This window comes from Hyla sarda, chromosome 8 (genome assembly GCF_029499605.1).
Source record: "Hyla sarda isolate aHylSar1 chromosome 8, aHylSar1.hap1, whole genome shotgun sequence".
Lineage (NCBI taxonomy): Eukaryota > Metazoa > Chordata > Amphibia > Anura > Hylidae > Hyla > Hyla sarda.
The window spans coordinates 116,307,403-116,324,736 of NC_079196.1; the positions used below are offsets into that span (position 1 = coordinate 116,307,403).

A 17,334-nucleotide genomic window follows, 5' to 3' on the forward strand; every position below is an offset into this window, starting at 1 on the left:
TGACCATGTTTGCACACTGATTGGTGTAAAAAAATAAAATAAAACTAAATAATAATAATCTAGCACACCTGTGCAGGTTTGACATGACATGACAGGTAGCTGTCTTGTGGGTGGTGCTGAATCCTGTTAAATGACGTGAGGGTCTCATGCCTATACACAAGGGTGTGTCATTGCTGTTGCTTGACCATGCATTGGTATCTGTGGTCAGTGAATGATAAAAACAAAATTTACCATCCATTGATGGATGGGAAATCCGCCATGAGGCATTTGTTTTTAGAAACTGCTGCTCACAACCAATGTTGCAATGGAGTGTCTCCATCTGCTGGTGGTATTGGAAAGGCATTAGTGCTATGACAGGGTCTGAAGAAGAAGAAGAAGAAGAAGAAGAAGACGGAAAAAAATATATATAAAAAGAAAAAGAGAGAGAGAGAGAGAGAGACTGACTTAGTGAGCGAGTGAGTGAGAGAGTGAGAGTGAGTGAGAGTGAATGAATGAGTGAGTGAGTGATTGAGTGAGTGAGTGAGTGAGTGAGAACAAATGAGTTAAAGCAAGTGAGTGAGAGAGATCGAATGAATGAAAGTCTGAATGACAGAAAGAAAAAAGGATGAAGAAAGAAGCATGAAGAAAAAAAAATGTATATGGAGTTGCTGACATGAGTGCAATCTACAAAGCCGTTGAGGCTGATCCTCATGGGAGGATTATTGCACCAGGACCCTTAGCACTTTTAAAATGCCATTCAATGCCACGGGCTAGATGTAAACTGCAGATGACCATGTTGTGGTAGTTACCATGGATACCCAAGTGATGTGTGAGCTAACACATAGGCCCAACAGATTCCAAGAAGGCCAGAATCACCAGCGGCACCACCATCGATTGTCAGGTCACCCGGATTCAGCAAATACCAGAGTCCAAAATGATGCAGGTTTATACTGTTAATTTTCAGTTTATCGTTACAGTTGGTGTTATTCCATGTCGGAAGGGACGCAGCTACAGCCAGTGGGGTAACTAGAGACAGGCAGGCAGCTATGTGCAACAAAGGTAGGCGTGTTGTTTTCATATGCAGATCTGAAATATTGTCTTATATGCAAGAGGAGGAGTGATGGGGGTTCAGGCAAAAGCCAGGCTATGGATTGCATTGCTAAATGCTCCATCAGAGTGCAATGGTCGCCTGTCCTTTTTTTAAGTGATGATGTGGGTTTAGCCTGTGCTGTATGTATGTATGGGTGGCTGACTGCCACCCACCCAGAGAGTGTATGGGAGGCTGGTTGGCTGCCAGCCTTCCTTCCATTCCTATGAGTAATGTGAGTGCTCATGAAGGGGACATGGTTGGGTCCACCCCTTTCCCGGTTATCCCCTCTAGGCCTTTTGGCTTAGATCAAGTGTAAAAAAAGAAAGGATCTTGCGACAGATCGCATCCTGAGGCACGTTTTTTTTTTGTGTGAATACTTGCACTTGGGTGACTTGTGAGCACATACTGATACATACGTTCCCTATCTGGGGACCATAAATTAAATGGATTTTTGAGAAAGGGAGCTGATTTGGAAGCTTGCTTCTGTCGCCCTATGCATTGACCCGATGTGGCAGTATATTCGGGTAGTGAACAGTGCACCACCCCATTCCAGTGTTAAACAAGAAAGATTCTCATTTAATCCTCCGTGGGTGAGAATTTGAGTTTGAGAATTGGAGACCAAAATGATGAGTTGCACTGACTGGTTTATGAACGTCTATTCATTTAGCGTTTTAATGACCATGTTTGCACACTGATTGGTGTAAAAAAATAAAATAAAACTAAATAATAATAATCTAGCACACCTGTGCAGGTTTGACATGACATGACAGGTAGCTGTCTTGTGGGTGGTGCTGAATCCTGTTAAATGACGTGAGGGTCTCATGCCTATACACAAGGGTGTGTCATTGCTGTTGCTTGACCATGCATTGGTATCTGTGGTCAGTGAATGATAAAAACAAAATTTACCATCCATTGATGGATGGGAAATCCGCCATGAGGCATTTGTTTTTAGAAACTGCTGCTCACAACCAATGTTGCAATGGAGTGTCTCCATCTGCTGGTGGTATTGGAAAGGCATTAGTGCTATGACAGGGTCTGAAGAAGAAGAAGAAGAAGAAGAAGAAGAAGAAGACGGAAAAAAATATATATAAAAAGAAAAAGAGAGAGAGAGAGAGAGAGAGACTGACTTAGTGAGCGAGTGAGTGAGAGAGTGAGAGTGAGTGAGAGTGAATGAATGAGTGAGTGAGTGATTGAGTGAGTGAGTGAGTGAGTGAGAACAAATGAGTTAAAGCAAGTGAGTGAGAGAGATCGAATGAATGAAAGTCTGAATGACAGAAAGAAAAAAGGATGAAGAAAGAAGCATGAAGAAAAAAAAATGTATATGGAGTTGCTGACATGAGTGCAATCTACAAAGCCGTTGAGGCTGATCCTCATGGGAGGATTATTGCACCAGGACCCTTAGCACTTTTAAAATGCCATTCAATGCCACGGGCTAGATGTAAACTGCAGATGACCATGTTGTGGTAGTTACCATGGATACCCAAGTGATGTGTGAGCTAACACATAGGCCCAACAGATTCCAAGAAGGCCAGAATCACCAGCGGCACCACCATCGATTGTCAGGTCACCCGGATTCAGCAAATACCAGAGTCCAAAATGATGCAGGTTTATACTGTTAATTTTCAGTTTATCGTTACAGTTGGTGTTATTCCATGTCGGAAGGGACGCAGCTACAGCCAGTGGGGTAACTAGAGACAGGCAGGCAGCTATGTGCAACAAAGGTAGGCGTGTTGTTTTCATATGCAGATCTGAAATATTGTCTTATATGCAAGAGGAGGAGTGATGGGGGTTCAGGCAAAAGCCAGGCTATGGATTGCATTGCTAAATGCTCCATCAGAGTGCAATGGTCGCCTGTCCTTTTTTTAAGTGATGATGTGGGTTTAGCCTGTGCTGTATGTATGTATGGGTGGCTGACTGCCACCCACCCAGAGAGTGTATGGGAGGCTGGTTGGCTGCCAGCCTTCCTTCCATTCCTATGAGTAATGTGAGTGCTCATGAAGGGGACATGGTTGGGTCCACCCCTTTCCCGGTTATCCCCTCTAGGCCTTTTGGCTTAGATCAAGTGTAAAAAAAGAAAGGATCTTGCGACAGATCGCATCCTGAGGCACGTTTTTTTTTGTGTGAATACTTGCACTTGGGTGACTTGTGAGCACATACTGATACATACGTTCCCTATCTGGGGACCATAAATTAAATGGATTTTTGAGAAAGGGAGCTGATTTGGAAGCTTGCTTCTGTCGCCCTATGCATTGACCCGATGTGGCAGTATATTCGGGTAGTGAACAGTGCACCACCCCATTCCAGTGTTAAACAAGAAAGATTCTCATTTAATCCTCCGTGGGTGAGAATTTGAGTTTGAGAATTGGAGACCAAAATGATGAGTTGCACTGACTGGTTTATGAACGTCTATTCATTTAGCGTTTTAATGACCATGTTTGCACACTGATTGGTGTAAAAAAATAAAATAAAACTAAATAATAATAATCTAGCACACCTGTGCAGGTTTGACATGACATGACAGGTAGCTGTCTTGTGGGTGGTGCTGAATCCTGTTAAATGACGTGAGGGTCTCATGCCTATACACAAGGGTGTGTCATTGCTGTTGCTTGACCATGCATTGGTATCTGTGGTCAGTGAATGATAAAAACAAAATTTACCATCCATTGATGGATGGGAAATCCGCCATGAGGCATTTGTTTTTAGAAACTGCTGCTCACAACCAATGTTGCAATGGAGTGTCTCCATCTGCTGGTGGTATTGGAAAGGCATTAGTGCTATGACAGGGTCTGAAGAAGAAGAAGAAGAAGAAGAAGAAGACGGAAAAAAATATATATAAAAAGAAAAAGAGAGAGAGAGAGAGAGAGACTGACTTAGTGAGCGAGTGAGTGAGAGAGTGAGAGTGAGTGAGAGTGAATGAATGAGTGAGTGAGTGATTGAGTGAGTGAGTGAGTGAGTGAGAACAAATGAGTTAAAGCAAGTGAGTGAGAGAGATCGAATGAATGAAAGTCTGAATGACAGAAAGAAAAAAGGATGAAGAAAGAAGCATGAAGAAAAAAAAATGTATATGGAGTTGCTGACATGAGTGCAATCTACAAAGCCGTTGAGGCTGATCCTCATGGGAGGATTATTGCACCAGGACCCTTAGCACTTTTAAAATGCCATTCAATGCCACGGGCTAGATGTAAACTGCAGATGACCATGTTGTGGTAGTTACCATGGATACCCAAGTGATGTGTGAGCTAACACATAGGCCCAACAGATTCCAAGAAGGCCAGAATCACCAGCGGCACCACCATCGATTGTCAGGTCACCCGGATTCAGCAAATACCAGAGTCCAAAATGATGCAGGTTTATACTGTTAATTTTCAGTTTATCGTTACAGTTGGTGTTATTCCATGTCGGAAGGGACGCAGCTACAGCCAGTGGGGTAACTAGAGACAGGCAGGCAGCTATGTGCAACAAAGGTAGGCGTGTTGTTTTCATATGCAGATCTGAAATATTGTCTTATATGCAAGAGGAGGAGTGATGGGGGTTCAGGCAAAAGCCAGGCTATGGATTGCATTGCTAAATGCTCCATCAGAGTGCAATGGTCGCCTGTCCTTTTTTTAAGTGATGATGTGGGTTTAGCCTGTGCTGTATGTATGTATGGGTGGCTGACTGCCACCCACCCAGAGAGTGTATGGGAGGCTGGTTGGCTGCCAGCCTTCCTTCCATTCCTATGAGTAATGTGAGTGCTCATGAAGGGGACATGGTTGGGTCCACCCCTTTCCCGGTTATCCCCTCTAGGCCTTTTGGCTTAGATCAAGTGTAAAAAAAGAAAGGATCTTGCGACAGATCGCATCCTGAGGCACGTTTTTTTTTGTGTGAATACTTGCACTTGGGTGACTTGTGAGCACATACTGATACATACGTTCCCTATCTGGGGACCATAAATTAAATGGATTTTTGAGAAAGGGAGCTGATTTGGAAGCTTGCTTCTGTCGCCCTATGCATTGACCCGATGTGGCAGTATATTCGGGTAGTGAACAGTGCACCACCCCATTCCAGTGTTAAACAAGAAAGATTCTCATTTAATCCTCCGTGGGTGAGAATTTGAGTTTGAGAATTGGAGACCAAAATGATGAGTTGCACTGACTGGTTTATGAACGTCTATTCATTTAGCGTTTTAATGACCATGTTTGCACACTGATTGGTGTAAAAAAATAAAATAAAACTAAATAATAATAATCTAGCACACCTGTGCAGGTTTGACATGACATGACAGGTAGCTGTCTTGTGGGTGGTGCTGAATCCTGTTAAATGACGTGAGGGTCTCATGCCTATACACAAGGGTGTATCATTGCTGTTGCTTGACCATGCATTGGTATCTGTGGTCAGTGAATGATAAAAACAAAATTTACCATCCATTGATGGATGGGAAATCCGCCATGAGGCATTTGTTTTTAGAAACTGCTGCTCACAACCAATGTTGCAATGGAGTGTCTCCATCTGCTGGTGGTATTGGAAAGGCATTAGTGCTATGACAGGGTCTGAAGAAGAAGAAGAAGAAGAAGAAGAAGAAGAAGACGGAAAAAAATATATATAAAAAGAAAAAGAGAGAGAGAGAGAGAGAGACTGACTTAGTGAGCGAGTGAGTGAGAGAGTGAGAGTGAGTGAGAGTGAATGAGTGAGTGAGTGATTGAGTGAGTGAGTGAGTGAGAACAAATGAGTTAAAGCAAGTGAGTGAGAGAGATCGAATGAATGAAAGTCTGAATGACAGAAAGAAAAAAGGATGAAGAAAGAAGCATGAAGAAAAAAAAATGTATATGGAGTTGCTGACATGAGTGCAATCTACAAAGCCGTTGAGGCTGATCCTCATGGGAGGATTATTGCACCAGGACCCTTAGCACTTTTAAAATGCCATTCAATGCCACGGGCTAGATGTAAACTGCAGATGACCATGTTGTGGTAGTTACCATGGATACCCAAGTGATGTGTGAGCTAACACATAGGCCCAACAGATTCCAAGAAGGCCAGAATCACCAGCGGCACCACCATCGATTGTCAGGTCACCCGGATTCAGCAAATACCAGAGTCCAAAATGATGCAGGTTTATACTGTTAATTTTCAGTTTATCGTTACAGTTGGTGTTATTCCATGTCGGAAGGGACGCAGCTACAGCCAGTGGGGTAACTAGAGACAGGCAGGCAGCTATGTGCAACAAAGGTAGGCGTGTTGTTTTCATATGCAGATCTGAAATATTGTCTTATATGCAAGAGGAGGAGTGATGGGGGTTCAGGCAAAAGCCAGGCTATGGATTGCATTGCTAAATGCTCCATCAGAGTGCAATGGTCGCCTGTCCTTTTTTTAAGTGATGATGTGGGTTTAGCCTGTGCTGTATGTATGTATGGGTGGCTGACTGCCACCCACCCAGAGAGTGTATGGGAGGCTGGTTGGCTGCCAGCCTTCCTTCCATTCCTATGAGTAATGTGAGTGCTCATGAAGGGGACATGGTTGGGTCCACCCCTTTCCCGGTTATCCCCTCTAGGCCTTTTGGCTTAGATCAAGTGTAAAAAAAGAAAGGATCTTGCGACAGATCGCATCCTGAGGCACGTTTTTTTTTGTGTGAATACTTGCACTTGGGTGACTTGTGAGCACATACTGATACATACGTTCCCTATCTGGGGACCATAAATTAAATGGATTTTTGAGAAAGGGAGCTGATTTGGAAGCTTGCTTCTGTCGCCCTATGCATTGACCCGATGTGGCAGTATATTCGGGTAGTGAACAGTGCACCACCCCATTCCAGTGTTAAACAAGAAAGATTCTCATTTAATCCTCCGTGGGTGAGAATTTGAGTTTGAGAATTGGAGACCAAAATGATGAGTTGCACTGACTGGTTTATGAACGTCTATTCATTTAGCGTTTTAATGACCATGTTTGCACACTGATTGGTGTAAAAAAATAAAATAAAACTAAATAATAATAATCTAGCACACCTGTGCAGGTTTGACATGACATGACAGGTAGCTGTCTTGTGGGTGGTGCTGAATCCTGTTAAATGACGTGAGGGTCTCATGCCTATACACAAGGGTGTGTCATTGCTGTTGCTTGACCATGCATTGGTATCTGTGGTCAGTGAATGATAAAAACAAAATTTACCATCCATTGATGGATGGGAAATCCGCCATGAGGCATTTGTTTTTAGAAACTGCTGCTCACAACCAATGTTGCAATGGAGTGTCTCCATCTGCTGGTGGTATTGGAAAGGCATTAGTGCTATGACAGGGTCTGAAGAAGAAGAAGAAGAAGAAGAAGAAGACGGAAAAAAATATATATAAAAAGAAAAAGAGAGAGAGAGAGAGAGAGACTGACTTAGTGAGCGAGTGAGTGAGAGAGTGAGAGTGAGTGAGAGTGAATGAATGAGTGAGTGAGTGATTGAGTGAGTGAGTGAGTGAGTGAGAACAAATGAGTTAAAGCAAGTGAGTGAGAGAGATCGAATGAATGAAAGTCTGAATGACAGAAAGAAAAAAGGATGAAGAAAGAAGCATGAAGAAAAAAAAATGTATATGGAGTTGCTGACATGAGTGCAATCTACAAAGCCGTTGAGGCTGATCCTCATGGGAGGATTATTGCACCAGGACCCTTAGCACTTTTAAAATGCCATTCAATGCCACGGGCTAGATGTAAACTGCAGATGACCATGTTGTGGTAGTTACCATGGATACCCAAGTGATGTGTGAGCTAACACATAGGCCCAACAGATTCCAAGAAGGCCAGAATCACCAGCGGCACCACCATCGATTGTCAGGTCACCCGGATTCAGCAAATACCAGAGTCCAAAATGATGCAGGTTTATACTGTTAATTTTCAGTTTATCGTTACAGTTGGTGTTATTCCATGTCGGAAGGGACGCAGCTACAGCCAGTGGGGTAACTAGAGACAGGCAGGCAGCTATGTGCAACAAAGGTAGGCGTGTTGTTTTCATATGCAGATCTGAAATATTGTCTTATATGCAAGAGGAGGAGTGATGGGGGTTCAGGCAAAAGCCAGGCTATGGATTGCATTGCTAAATGCTCCATCAGAGTGCAATGGTCGCCTGTCCTTTTTTTAAGTGATGATGTGGGTTTAGCCTGTGCTGTATGTATGTATGGGTGGCTGACTGCCACCCACCCAGAGAGTGTATGGGAGGCTGGTTGGCTGCCAGCCTTCCTTCCATTCCTATGAGTAATGTGAGTGCTCATGAAGGGGACATGGTTGGGTCCACCCCTTTCCCGGTTATCCCCTCTAGGCCTTTTGGCTTAGATCAAGTGTAAAAAAAGAAAGGATCTTGCGACAGATCGCATCCTGAGGCACGTTTTTTTTTGTGTGAATACTTGCACTTGGGTGACTTGTGAGCACATACTGATACATACGTTCCCTATCTGGGGACCATAAATTAAATGGATTTTTGAGAAAGGGAGCTGATTTGGAAGCTTGCTTCTGTCGCCCTATGCATTGACCCGATGTGGCAGTATATTCGGGTAGTGAACAGTGCACCACCCCATTCCAGTGTTAAACAAGAAAGATTCTCATTTAATCCTCCGTGGGTGAGAATTTGAGTTTGAGAATTGGAGACCAAAATGATGAGTTGCACTGACTGGTTTATGAACGTCTATTCATTTAGCGTTTTAATGACCATGTTTGCACACTGATTGGTGTAAAAAAATAAAATAAAACTAAATAATAATAATCTAGCACACCTGTGCAGGTTTGACATGACATGACAGGTAGCTGTCTTGTGGGTGGTGCTGAATCCTGTTAAATGACGTGAGGGTCTCATGCCTATACACAAGGGTGTGTCATTGCTGTTGCTTGACCATGCATTGGTATCTGTGGTCAGTGAATGATAAAAACAAAATTTACCATCCATTGATGGATGGGAAATCCGCCATGAGGCATTTGTTTTTAGAAACTGCTGCTCACAACCAATGTTGCAATGGAGTGTCTCCATCTGCTGGTGGTATTGGAAAGGCATTAGTGCTATGACAGGGTCTGAAGAAGAAGAAGAAGAAGAAGAAGAAGACGGAAAAAAATATATATAAAAAGAAAAAGAGAGAGAGAGAGAGAGAGACTGACTTAGTGAGCGAGTGAGTGAGAGAGTGAGAGTGAGTGAGAGTGAATGAATGAGTGAGTGAGTGATTGAGTGAGTGAGTGAGAACAAATGAGTTAAAGCAAGTGAGTGAGAGAGATCGAATGAATGAAAGTCTGAATGACAGAAAGAAAAAAGGATGAAGAAAGAAGCATGAAGAAAAAAAAATGTATATGGAGTTGCTGACATGAGTGCAATCTACAAAGCCGTTGAGGCTGATCCTCATGGGAGGATTATTGCACCAGGACCCTTAGCACTTTTAAAATGCCATTCAATGCCACGGGCTAGATGTAAACTGCAGATGACCATGTTGTGGTAGTTACCATGGATACCCAAGTGATGTGTGAGCTAACACATAGGCCCAACAGATTCCAAGAAGGCCAGAATCACCAGCGGCACCACCATCGATTGTCAGGTCACCCGGATTCAGCAAATACCAGAGTCCAAAATGATGCAGGTTTATACTGTTAATTTTCAGTTTATCGTTACAGTTGGTGTTATTCCATGTCGGAAGGGACGCAGCTACAGCCAGTGGGGTAACTAGAGACAGGCAGGCAGCTATGTGCAACAAAGGTAGGCGTGTTGTTTTCATATGCAGATCTGAAATATTGTCTTATATGCAAGAGGAGGAGTGATGGGGGTTCAGGCAAAAGCCAGGCTATGGATTGCATTGCTAAATGCTCCATCAGAGTGCAATGGTCGCCTGTCCTTTTTTTAAGTGATGATGTGGGTTTAGCCTGTGCTGTATGTATGTATGGGTGGCTGACTGCCACCCACCCAGAGAGTGTATGGGAGGCTGGTTGGCTGCCAGCCTTCCTTCCATTCCTATGAGTAATGTGAGTGCTCATGAAGGGGACATGGTTGGGTCCACCCCTTTCCCGGTTATCCCCTCTAGGCCTTTTGGCTTAGATCAAGTGTAAAAAAAGAAAGGATCTTGCGACAGATCGCATCCTGAGGCACGTTTTTTTTTTGTGTGAATACTTGCACTTGGGTGACTTGTGAGCACATACTGATACATGCGTTCCCTATCTGGGGACCATAAATTAAATGGATTTTTGAGAAAGGGAGCTGATTTGGAAGCTTGCTTCTGTCGCCCTATGCATTGACCCGATGTGGCAGTATATTCGGGTAGTGAACAGTGCACCACCCCATTCCAGTGTTAAACAAGAAAGATTCTCATTTAATCCTCCGTGGGTGAGAATTTGAGTTTGAGAATTGGAGACCAAAATGATGAGTTGCACTGACTGGTTTATGAACGTCTATTCATTTAGCGTTTTAATGACCATGTTTGCACACTGATTGGTGTAAAAAAATAAAATAAAACTAAATAATAATAATCTAGCACACCTGTGCAGGTTTGACATGACATGACAGGTAGCTGTCTTGTGGGTGGTGCTGAATCCTGTTAAATGACGTGAGGGTCTCATGCCTATATACAAGGGTGTGTCATTGCTGTTGCTTGACCATGCATTGGTATCTGTGGTCAGTGAATGATAAAAACAAAATTTACCATCCATTGATGGATGGGAAATCCGCCATGAGGCATTTGTTTTTAGAAACTGCTGCTCACAACCAATGTTGCAATGGAGTGTCTCCATCTGCTGGTGGTATTGGAAAGGCATTAGTGCTATGACAGGGTCTGAAGAAGAAGAAGAAGAAGAAGACGGAAAAAAATATATATAAAAAGAAAAAGAGAGAGAGAGAGAGAGAGACTGACTTAGTGAGCGAGTGAGTGAGAGAGTGAGAGTGAGTGAGAGTGAATGAGTGATTGAGTGAGTGAGTGAGTGAGAACAAATGAGTTAAAGCAAGTGAGTGAGAGAGATCGAATGAATGAAAGTCTGAATGACAGAAAGAAAAAAGGATGAAGAAAGAAGCATGAAGAAAAAAAAATGTATATGGAGTTGCTGACATGAGTGCAATCTACAAAGCCGTTGAGGCTGATCCTCATGGGAGGATTATTGCACCAGGACCCTTAGCACTTTTAAAATGCCATTCAATGCCACGGGCTAGATGTAAACTGCAGATGACCATGTTGTGGTAGTTACCATGGATACCCAAGTGATGTGTGAGCTAACACATAGGCCCAACAGATTCCAAGAAGGCCAGAATCACCAGCGGCACCACCATCGATTGTCAGGTCACCCGGATTCAGCAAATACCAGAGTCCAAAATGATGCAGGTTTATACTGTTAATTTTCAGTTTATCGTTACAGTTGGTGTTATTCCATGTCGGAAGGGACGCAGCTACAGCCAGTGGGGTAACTAGAGACAGGCAGGCAGCTATGTGCAACAAAGGTAGGCGTGTTGTTTTCATATGCAGATCTGAAATATTGTCTTATATGCAAGAGGAGGAGTGATGGGGGTTCAGGCAAAAGCCAGGCTATGGATTGCATTGCTAAATGCTCCATCAGAGTGCAATGGTCGCCTGTCCTTTTTTTAAGTGATGATGTGGGTTTAGCCTGTGCTGTATGTATGTATGGGTGGCTGACTGCCACCCACCCAGAGAGTGTATGGGAGGCTGGTTGGCTGCCAGCCTTCCTTCCATTCCTATGAGTAATGTGAGTGCTCATGAAGGGGACATGGTTGGGTCCACCCCTTTCCCGGTTATCCCCTCTAGGCCTTTTGGCTTAGATCAAGTGTAAAAAAAGAAAGGATCTTGCGACAGATCGCATCCTGAGGCACGTTTTTTTTTGTGTGTGAATACTTGCACTTGGGTGACTTGTGAGCACATACTGATACATACGTTCCCTATCTGGGGACCATAAATTAAATGGATTTTTGAGAAAGGGAGCTGATTTGGAAGCTTGCTTCTGTCGCCCTATGCATTGACCCGATGTGGCAGTATATTCGGGTAGTGAACAGTGCACCACCCCATTCCAGTGTTAAACAAGAAAGATTCTCATTTAATCCTCCGTGGGTGAGAATTTGAGTTTGAGAATTGGAGACCAAAATGATGAGTTGCACTGACTGGTTTATGAACGTCTATTCATTTAGCGTTTTAATGACCATGTTTGCACACTGATTGGTGTAAAAAAATAAAATAAAACTAAATAATAATAATCTAGCACACCTGTGCAGGTTTGACATGACATGACAGGTAGCTGTCTTGTGGGTGGTGCTGAATCCTGTTAAATGACGTGAGGGTCTCATGCCTATACACAAGGGTGTGTCATTGCTGTTGCTTGACCATGCATTGGTATCTGTGGTCAGTGAATGATAAAAACAAAATTTACCATCCATTGATGGATGGGAAATCCGCCATGAGGCATTTGTTTTTAGAAACTGCTGCTCACAACCAATGTTGCAATGGAGTGTCTCCATCTGCTGGTGGTATTGGAAAGGCATTAGTGCTATGACAGGGTCTGAAGAAGAAGAAGAAGAAGAAGAAGAAGAAGACGGAAAAAAATATATATAAAAAGAAAAAGAGAGAGAGAGAGAGAGAGAGACTGACTTAGTGAGCGAGTGAGTGAGAGAGTGAGAGTGAGTGAGAGTGAATGAGTGAGTGAGTGATTGAGTGAGTGAGTGAGTGAGAACAAATGAGTTAAAGCAAGTGAGTGAGAGAGATCGAATGAATGAAAGTCTGAATGACAGAAAGAAAAAAGGATGAAGAAAGAAGCATGAAGAAAAAAAAATGTATATGGAGTTGCTGACATGAGTGCAATCTACAAAGCCGTTGAGGCTGATCCTCATGGGAGGATTATTGCACCAGGACCCTTAGCACTTTTAAAATGCCATTCAATGCCACGGGCTAGATGTAAACTGCAGATGACCATGTTGTGGTAGTTACCATGGATACCCAAGTGATGTGTGAGCTAACACATAGGCCCAACAGATTCCAAGAAGGCCAGAATCACCAGCGGCACCACCATCGATTGTCAGGTCACCCGGATTCAGCAAATACCAGAGTCCAAAATGATGCAGGTTTATACTGTTAATTTTCAGTTTATCGTTACAGTTGGTGTTATTCCATGTCGGAAGGGACGCAGCTACAGCCAGTGGGGTAACTAGAGACAGGCAGGCAGCTATGTGCAACAAAGGTAGGCGTGTTGTTTTCATATGCAGATCTGAAATATTGTCTTATATGCAAGAGGAGGAGTGATGGGGGTTCAGGCAAAAGCCAGGCTATGGATTGCATTGCTAAATGCTCCATCAGAGTGCAATGGTCGCCTGTCCTTTTTTTAAGTGATGATGTGGGTTTAGCCTGTGCTGTATGTATGTATGGGTGGCTGACTGCCACCCACCCAGAGAGTGTATGGGAGGCTGGTTGGCTGCCAGCCTTCCTTCCATTCCTATGAGTAATGTGAGTGCTCATGAAGGGGACATGGTTGGGTCCACCCCTTTCCCGGTTATCCCCTCTAGGCCTTTTGGCTTAGATCAAGTGTAAAAAAAGAAAGGATCTTGCGACAGATCGCATCCTGAGGCACGTTTTTTTTTGTGTGAATACTTGCACTTGGGTGACTTGTGAGCACATACTGATACATACGTTCCCTATCTGGGGACCATAAATTAAATGGATTTTTGAGAAAGGGAGCTGATTTGGAAGCTTGCTTCTGTCGCCCTATGCATTGACCCGATGTGGCAGTATATTCGGGTAGTGAACAGTGCACCACCCCATTCCAGTGTTAAACAAGAAAGATTCTCATTTAATCCTCCGTGGGTGAGAATTTGAGTTTGAGAATTGGAGACCAAAATGATGAGTTGCACTGACTGGTTTATGAACGTCTATTCATTTAGCGTTTTAATGACCATGTTTGCACACTGATTGGTGTAAAAAAATAAAATAAAACTAAATAATAATAATCTAGCACACCTGTGCAGGTTTGACATGACATGACAGGTAGCTGTCTTGTGGGTGGTGCTGAATCCTGTTAAATGACGTGAGGGTCTCATGCCTATACACAAGGGTGTGTCATTGCTGTTGCTTGACCATGCATTGGTATCTGTGGTCAGTGAATGATAAAAACAAAATTTACCATCCATTGATGGATGGGAAATCCGCCATGAGGCATTTGTTTTTAGAAACTGCTGCTCACAACCAATGTTGCAATGGAGTGTCTCCATCTGCTGGTGGTATTGGAAAGGCATTAGTGCTATGACAGGGTCTGAAGAAGAAGAAGAAGAAGAAGAAGAAGACGGAAAAAAATATATATAAAAAGAAAAAGAGAGAGAGAGAGAGACTGACTTAGTGAGCGAGTGAGTGAGAGAGTGAGAGTGAGTGAGAGTGAATGAGTGAGTGAGTGATTGAGTGAGTGAGTGAGTGAGAACAAATGAGTTAAAGCAAGTGAGTGAGAGAGATCGAATGAATGAAAGTCTGAATGACAGAAAGAAAAAAGGATGAAGAAAGAAGCATGAAGAAAAAAAATGTATATGGAGTTGCTGACATGAGTGCAATCTACAAAGCCGTTGAGGCTGATCCTCATGGGAGGATTATTGCACCAGGACCCTTAGCACTTTTAAAATGCCATTCAATGCCACGGGCTAGATGTAAACTGCAGATGACCATGTTGTGGTAGTTACCATGGATACCCAAGTGATGTGTGAGCTAACACATAGGCCCAACAGATTCCAAGAAGGCCAGAATCACCAGCGGCACCACCATCGATTGTCAGGTCACCCGGATTCAGCAAATACCAGAGTCCAAAATGATGCAGGTTTATACTGTTAATTTTCAGTTTATCGTTACAGTTGGTGTTATTCCATGTCGGAAGGGACGCAGCTACAGCCAGTGGGGTAACTAGAGACAGGCAGGCAGCTATGTGCAACAAAGGTAGGCGTGTTGTTTTCATATGCAGATCTGAAATATTGTCTTATATGCAAGAGGAGGAGTGATGGGGGTTCAGGCAAAAGCCAGGCTATGGATTGCATTGCTAAATGCTCCATCAGAGTGCAATGGTCGCCTGTCCTTTTTTTAAGTGATGATGTGGGTTTAGCCTGTGCTGTATGTATGTATGGGTGGCTGACTGCCACCCACCCAGAGAGTGTATGGGAGGCTGGTTGGCTGCCAGCCTTCCTTCCATTCCTATGAGTAATGTGAGTGCTCATGAAGGGGACATGGTTGGGTCCACCCCTTTCCCGGTTATCCCCTCTAGGCCTTTTGGCTTAGATCAAGTGTAAAAAAAGAAAGGATCTTGCGACAGATCGCATCCTGAGGCACGTTTTTTTTTGTGTGAATACTTGCACTTGGGTGACTTGTGAGCACATACTGATACATACGTTCCCTATCTGGGGACCATAAATTAAATGGATTTTTGAGAAAGGGAGCTGATTTGGAAGCTTGCTTCTGTCGCCCTATGCATTGACCCGATGTGGCAGTATATTCGGGTAGTGAACAGTGCACCACCCCATTCCAGTGTTAAACAAGAAAGATTCTCATTTAATCCTCCGTGGGTGAGAATTTGAGTTTGAGAATTGGAGACCAAAATGATGAGTTGCACTGACTGGTTTATGAACGTCTATTCATTTAGCGTTTTAATGACCATGTTTGCACACTGATTGGTGTAAAAAAATAAAATAAAACTAAATAATAATAATCTAGCACACCTGTGCAGGTTTGACATGACATGACAGGTAGCTGTCTTGTGGGTGGTGCTGAATCCTGCTAAATGACGTGAGGGTCTCATGCCTATACACAAGGGTGTGTCATTGCTGTTGCTTGACCATGCATTGGTATCTGTGGTCAGTGAATGATAAAAACAAAATTTACCATCCATTGATGGATGGGAAATCCGCCATGAGGCATTTGTTTTTAGAAACTGCTGCTCACAACCAATGTTGCAATGGAGTGTCTCCATCTGCTGGTGGTATTGGAAAGGCATTAGTGCTATGACAGGGTCTGAAGAAGAAGAAGAAGAAGAAGAAGAAGAAGACGGAAAAAAATATATATAAAAAGAAAAAGAGAGAGAGAGAGAGAGAGACTGACTTAGTGAGCGAGTGAGTGAGAGAGTGAGAGTGAGTGAGAGTGAATGAATGAGTGAGTGAGTGATTGAGTGAGTGAGTGAGTGAGAACAAATGAGTTAAAGCAAGTGAGTGAGAGAGATCGAATGAATGAAAGTCTGAATGACAGAAAGAAAAAAGGATGAAGAAAGAAGCATGAAGAAAAAAAAATGTATATGGAGTTGCTGACATGAGTGCAATCTACAAAGCCGTTGAGGCTGATCCTCATGGGAGGATTATTGCACCAGGACCCTTAGCACTTTTAAAATGCCATTCAATGCCACGGGCTAGATGTAAACTGCAGATGACCATGTTGTGGTAGTTACCATGGATACCCAAGTGATGTGTGAGCTAACACATAGGCCCAACAGATTCCAAGAAGGCCAGAATCACCAGCGGCACCACCATCGATTGTCAGGTCACCCGGATTCAGCAAATACCAGAGTCCAAAATGATGCAGGTTTATACTGTTAATTTTCAGTTTATCGTTACAGTTGGTGTTATTCCATGTCGGAAGGGACGCAGCTACAGCCAGTGGGGTAACTAGAGACAGGCAGGCAGCTATGTGCAACAAAGGTAGGCGTGTTGTTTTCATATGCAGATCTGAAATATTGTCTTATATGCAAGAGGAGGAGTGATGGGGGTTCAGGCAAAAGCCAGGCTATGGATTGCATTGCTAAATGCTCCATCAGAGTGCAATGGTCGCCTGTCCTTTTTTTAAGTGATGATGTGGGTTTAGCCTGTGCTGTATGTATGTATGGGTGGCTGACTGCCACCCACCCAGAGAGTGTATGGGAGGCTGGTTGGCTGCCAGCCTTCCTTCCATTCCTATGAGTAATGTGAGTGCTCATGAAGGGGACATGGTTGGGTCCACCCCTTTCCCGGTTATCCCCTCTAGGCCTTTTGGCTTAGATCAAGTGTAAAAAAAGAAAGGATCTTGCGACAGATCGCATCCTGAGGCACGTTTTTTTTTGTGTGAATACTTGCACTTGGGTGACTTGTGAGCACATACTGATACATACGTTCCCTATCTGGGGACCATAAATTAAATGGATTTTTGAGAAAGGGAGCTGATTTGGAAGCTTGCTTCTGTCGCCCTATGCATTGACCCGATGTGGCAGTATATTCGGGTAGTGAACAGTGCACCACCCCATTCCAGTGTTAAACAAGAAAGATTCTCATTTAATCCTCCGTGGGTGAGAATTTGAGTTTGAGAATTGGA

General features: G+C 43.5%; 10 pseudogenes; all 10 read left to right on the forward strand.

Moving 5' to 3' along the window:
- Positions 1 to 1,349: 1,349 nt before the first annotated feature.
- Positions 1,350 to 1,614, forward strand: LOC130289109 (U2 spliceosomal RNA; annotated as a pseudogene).
- A 1,487-nt stretch (positions 1,615 to 3,101) lies between these two features.
- On the forward strand, positions 3,102 to 3,365 carry LOC130288907 (U2 spliceosomal RNA; annotated as a pseudogene).
- Positions 3,366 to 4,844: 1,479 nt separating this feature from the next.
- Positions 4,845 to 5,108, forward strand: LOC130288909 (U2 spliceosomal RNA; annotated as a pseudogene).
- A 1,477-nt stretch (positions 5,109 to 6,585) lies between these two features.
- On the forward strand, positions 6,586 to 6,849 carry LOC130288910 (U2 spliceosomal RNA; annotated as a pseudogene).
- Positions 6,850 to 8,328: 1,479 nt separating this feature from the next.
- LOC130288911 (U2 spliceosomal RNA) lies at positions 8,329 to 8,592 on the forward strand (annotated as a pseudogene).
- A 1,471-nt stretch (positions 8,593 to 10,063) lies between these two features.
- LOC130289248 (U2 spliceosomal RNA) lies at positions 10,064 to 10,328 on the forward strand (annotated as a pseudogene).
- Positions 10,329 to 11,785: 1,457 nt separating this feature from the next.
- LOC130289163 (U2 spliceosomal RNA) lies at positions 11,786 to 12,051 on the forward strand (annotated as a pseudogene).
- A 1,476-nt stretch (positions 12,052 to 13,527) lies between these two features.
- LOC130288912 (U2 spliceosomal RNA) lies at positions 13,528 to 13,791 on the forward strand (annotated as a pseudogene).
- Positions 13,792 to 15,257: 1,466 nt separating this feature from the next.
- Positions 15,258 to 15,521, forward strand: LOC130288913 (U2 spliceosomal RNA; annotated as a pseudogene).
- A 1,478-nt stretch (positions 15,522 to 16,999) lies between these two features.
- LOC130288914 (U2 spliceosomal RNA) lies at positions 17,000 to 17,263 on the forward strand (annotated as a pseudogene).
- The last annotated feature ends 71 nt before the right edge of the window (positions 17,264 to 17,334 follow it).